This window comes from Dipteris shenzhenensis, chromosome 30 (genome assembly GCF_047967505.1).
Source record: "Dipteris shenzhenensis isolate YYH24624 ecotype China chromosome 30, Dip_SZ_1.0, whole genome shotgun sequence".
NCBI lineage: Eukaryota > Viridiplantae > Streptophyta > Polypodiopsida > Gleicheniales > Dipteridaceae > Dipteris > Dipteris shenzhenensis.
Window position 1 is genome coordinate 31,451,865 of NC_141625.1, and position 6,099 is coordinate 31,457,963.

Below are 6,099 nucleotides of genomic sequence, written 5' to 3' on the forward strand. Positions count from 1 at the left end.
ATTCCAGTGATCATAGGAGAGTGCTATCCTTTTCCATTCCACATGTGAGTTTGATGATCTCAATGTCATAGTGTAGTTGCAAGCATGAGATTGGCATCACTGCCATTCTCCGCTAGTGGTAATCTAGACAAACTGAACCTATAGATTGACATTCCACTACATTGAAGAATGCACACTACCACTAGCGAAGAATGGCAGTAGGATAATGGCAAAAGTGCCAATGCACATGTGAGTTTAGGATTCCTTGTGCATGTTTTCAGGTCATGGTATGAGATTGGCACCACTGCCATTCTCCTTTGGTGGCATCCTCCATAGAGATTGACACAAATCCATATGATCTCTACACAGCGGAGAGAGTGATCACTACAAAGAAGAATGCACATTACCACTAGCGGAGAATGGCAGTAGGATAATGTACAAAGTGCCAATGCACATGTGAGTTTCGGATTCCTCGTGCATGTTTTCAGGTCATGGTATGAGATTGGCAACACTACCATTTTGCACTGGTGGCATTCTCCATAGAGATTGGCACAATTCCATATGATCTTTGCACATGTGAGTTAAGGCTTCTCAATGACATTTCTTAGGGCCTAATAAGAGATTAGCACCATTGCCATTCTTCACTTGTACAAATGTTTACCCTACTATTCTAGGAGGGGTATTCCAGTGATCATAGGAGAGTAGTGTCCAATTCCAATCCACATGTGAGTCTGATGATCTCAGTATCATTATGTAGGTGCCACCATGAGTTTGGCATCACTGCCATTCTCCACTAGTGGTTGTCTAGACAAACTAAACCTATAGATTGACATTCCAAGGCCTAATAAGAGATTGATACAATTCCATATGATCTCTACACAGCGGAGACAGTGATCTCTACATAGAAGAATGCACATGTGAGTTTAGGATTCCTTGTGCATGTTTTCAGGTCATGTTATGAGATTGGCACCACTACCATTCTCCACTAGTGGCATTCTCCACAGAGATTGACACAATTCCATATGATCTCTACACAGTGGAGAGAGTGATCACTACATAGAAGAATGCACATTACCACAAGCGGAGAATGGCAGTAGGATAATGGCAAAAGTGCCAATGCACATGTGAGTTTAGGATTCCTTGTGCATGTTTTCAGGTCATGGTATGAGATTGGCACCACTACCGTTCTCCACTGGTGGCATTCTCTGCAGAGATTGGCACAATTCCATATGATCTCTGCACATGTGAGTTTAGGCTTCTCAATGGCATTTCTTAGGGCCTAATAAGAGATTGGCACCACTGCCACTCTTCACTTGTACAAATGTTTACCGTACTATTCTAGGAGGGATATTCCAGTGATCATAGGAGAGTGGTCTTTGATTCCAATCCACATGTGAGTCTGATGATCTCAGAGATTGACACAATTCCATATGATCTCTACACAGCGGAGACAGTGATCACTACATAAAAGAATCCACATGTGAGTTTATGATTCCTTGTTCATGTTTTCAGGTCATGGTATGAGATTGGCACCACTACCATTCTCCACTATTGGCATTCTCCACAGAGATTAACACAATTGCATATGATCTCTACATAGCGGAGACAGTGACCACTACATAGAAGAATGCACATGTGAGTTTAGGCTTCTCAATGCCATTTCTTACGGCCTAATAACAGATTGGCAGGACTACCATTCTCTTGTTCACCCTACTATTCTAGGAGGGTTATTCCAATGATCATAGGAGAGTGGTGTCCAATTCTAATCCACATGTGAGTTTGATGATCTCAGCGGAGACACTGATCACTCCATAGAAGAATGCACATGTGAGTATATTATTCCTTGTGCATGTTTTCAGGTCATGGTATGAGATTAGCACCACTGCCATTCTCCACTGGTGGCATTCTCCACAGATATTGACACAATTCCATATAATCTCTACACAGCGGAGATAGTGATCACTACATAGAAGAATGCACATGTGAGTTTAGGCTTCTCAATGCCATTTCTTAGGGCCTAATAAGAGATTGGCACCACTGCCATTCTCCACTTGTACAAATGTTTACCCTACTATTCTAGGACGGGTATTCCATTGATCATAGGAGAGTGGTTTCCTATTCCATTCCACATGTGAGTGATGATGATCTCAGAGATTGACACAATTCCATATGATCTCTACATAGCGGAGACAGTGATCACTCCATAGAAGAATGCACATGTGAGTTTAGGATTCCTTGTGCATGTTTTCAGGTCATGGTATGAGATTGGTACCACTGCCATTCTCCACTGGTGGCATTCTCCACAGAGATTGACACAATTCCATATGATCTCTGCACAGCGGAGATAGTGATCACTACATAGAAGAATGCACATGTGAGTTTAGGCTTCTCAATGCCATTTCTTAGGGCCTAATAAGAGATTGGCACCACTGCCATTCTCCACTTGTACAAATGTTTACCCTACTATTCTAGGAGGGGTATTCCAGTGATCATAGGAGAGTGGTGTCGTATTCCATTCCACATGTGAGTCTGATGATCTCAGAGATTGACACAATTCCATATGATCTCTACATAGCGGAGACAGTGATCACTACATAGAAGAACGCACATGTGAGTTTAGGATTCCTTTATATGTTTTTAGGTCATGGTATGAGATTGGCACCACTGCCATTCTCCACTGGTGGCATTCTCCACAGAGATTGACACAATTCCATATGATCTTTGCACATGTGAGTTTAGGCTTCTCAATGCCATTTCTTAGGGTGTAATAAGAGATTGGCACCACTGCCATTCTCCACTTGTACAAATGTTTAGCCTACTATTCTAGGAGGGGTATTCTAGTGATCATAGGAGAGTGGTGTCCTATTCCATTCCACATGTGAGTTTGATGATCTCAGTGTCATTATGTAGTTGCAAGCATGAGATTGGCACCAGTGCCATTCTCCGCTAGTAGTAGTCTAGACAAACTGAACCTATAGATTGACATTCCACTAATTTTATTGGCTGCAGTAGGATAATGGAAAAAGTGCCAATGCACATGTGAGTTTAGGATTCCTTATGCATGTTTTCAGGTCATGGTATGAGATTGGCACCACTACCATTCTCAACTGGTGGCATTCTCCAAAGAGATTGACACAATTCCATATGATCTCTACACAGGAGAGACAATGATGACTACATAGAAGGATGCACATGTGATTTTAGGCTTCTCAATGCCATTTCTTAGGCCCTAATAAGGAGATTGGGACCACTGCCATTCTCCACTTGCACAAATGTTTACCCTACTATTCTAGGAGGGGTATTCCAATCATCATAGGAGAGTGGTGTCTGATTCCAGTCCACATGTGAGTCTGATGATCTCAGTGTCATTATGTAGGTGCCACCATGAGTTTGGCATCATTGCCATTTTCCAATAGTGGTTGTCTAGACAAACTAAACCTATAGACTGACATTCCACTACATAGAAGAATGCACATTACCACTAGCGAAGGGCCCTAAGAAATGGCATTGAGAAGCCTAAATTCACATGTGCCGAGATCACATGGAATTGTGTCGATCTCTATAGAGAATGCCACTAGTGGAGAATGGCAGTGGTGCCAATCTCACATGTGCAATGGCACTTTTGCCATTATCCTACTGCCATTCTCTGCTAATGGTAATGTGCATTCTTCTATGTAGTGGAATGTCAATCTATAGGTTTAGTTTGTCTAGACAACCACTAGTGGAAAATGGCAGTGATACCAAACTCATGGTGGCACCTACATAATGACATTGAGATCATCGGACTCACATGTGGATTGGAATCGAACACCACTATCCTATGATGATTGGAATACCCCTCCTAGAATAGTAGGGTAAACATTTGTGCAAGTGGAGAATGGCAGTGGTGCCAATCTCTTAGTAGGGCCTAAGAAATGGCATTGAGAAGCCTAAAATCACATGTGCATCCTTTTATGTAGTCATCACTGTCTCCGCTATGTAGAGATCATATGGAATTGTGTTAATCTCTTTGGAGAATGCCACCAGTTGGGAATGGCAGTGGTGCCAATCTCATACCATGACCTGAAAACATGCACAAGGAATCCTAAATCCACATGTGCATTGGCACTTTTGCCATTATCCTACTGTAGCCAATAAAATTAGTGGAATGTCAATCTATAGGTTCAGTTTGTCTAGACTACTACTAGCGGAGAATGGCAGTGGTGCCAATCTCACATGTGCATTGGCACTTTTGCCATTATCCTACTGCCATTCTCCGCTAGTGGTAATGTGCATTCTTCTATGTAGTGGAATGTCAATCTATAGGTTTAGTTTGTGTAGACAACCACTAGTGGAAAATGGCAATGATGCCAAACTCATGGTGGTACCTACATAATGACACTGAGATCATCAGACTCACATGTGGATTGGAATCGGACACCACTCTCCTATGATGATTGGAATACCCCTCCTAGAATAGTAGGGTAAACATTTGTGCAAGTGGAGAATGGCAGTGGTGCCATTCTCTTATTAGGGCCTAAGAAATGGCATTGAGAAGCCTAGAATCACATGTGCATCCTTCTATGTAGTCATCACTGTCTTTGTTGTGTAGAGATCATATGGAATTGTGTCAATCTGTTTGGAGAATGCCACCAGTTGAGAATGGCAGTGGTGCCAATCTCATACCATGACCTGAAAACATGCACAAGGAATCCTAAACTAACATGTGCATTGGCACTTTTGCCATTATCCTCCTGCAGCCAATAAAATTAGTGGAATGTCAATCTATAGGTTCAGTTTGTCTAGACTACTACTAGCGGAGAATGGCAGTGGTGCCAATCTCATGCTTGCAACTACATAATGACAGTGAGATCATCAAACTCACATGTGGAATGGAATAGGACACCACTCTCCTATGATCACTGGAATACCCCTCCTAGAATAGTAGGCTAAACATTTGTATAAGTGGTGAATGGCAGTGGTGCCAATCTCTTATTAGGCCCTAAGAAATGGCATTGAGAAGCCTAAACTCACATGTGTAGAGATCATATGGAATTGTGTCAAACTCTGTGGAGAATGCCACCAGTGGAGAATGGTAGTGGTGCCAATCTCATACCATGACCTGAAAACATATAAAGGAATCCTAAACTCACATGTGCATTCTTCTATGTAGTGATCACTGTCTCCATTGTGTAGAGATCATATGGAATTGTGTCAATCTCTGAGATCATCAGACTCACATGTGGAATGGAATAGGACACCACTCTCCTATGATCATTGGAATACCCCTCCTAGAATAGTAGGGTAAACATTTGTACAAGTGGAGAATGGCAGTGGTGCCAATCTCTTATTAGGCCCTAAGAAATGGCATTGAGAAGCCTAAACTCACATGTGCATTCGTCTATGTAGTGATCATTGTCTCCACTGTGCAGAGATCATATGGAATTGTGTCTATCTCTGTGAAGAATGCCACCAGTGGAGAATGGCAGTGGTACCAATCTCATACCATGAACTGAAAACATGCACAAGGAATCCTAAACTCACATGTGCATTCTTCTATGGAGTGATCACTGTCTCCGCTGTGTAGAGATCATATGGAATTGTGTCAATCTCTGAGATCATCATCACTCACATGTGGAATGGAATAGGACACCACTCTCCTATGATCACTGGAATACCCCTCCTAGAATAGTAGGGTAAACATTTGTACAAGTGGAGAATGGCAGTGGTGCCAATCTCTTATTACACCCTAAGAAATGGCATTGAGAAGCCTGAAGAAACATGTGCATTCTTCTATGTAGTGATCACTGGCTCCGCTGTGTAGAGATTATATGGAATTGTGTCAATATCTATGGAGAATGCCACCAGTGGAGAATGGCAGTGGTGCTAATCTCATACCATGACCTGAAAACATGCACAAGGAATCCTATACTCACATGTGCATTCTTCTATGTAGTCATCACTGTCTCTGATGTGTAGAGATCATATGGAATTGTGTCAATCTCTGTGGAGAATGCCACCAGTGGAGAATGGCAGTGGTACCAATCTCATACCATGACCTGAAAACATGCACAAGGAATCCTAAACTCACATGTGCATTCTTCTTTGGAGTGGTCACTGTCTCCGCTATGTAGAGATCAT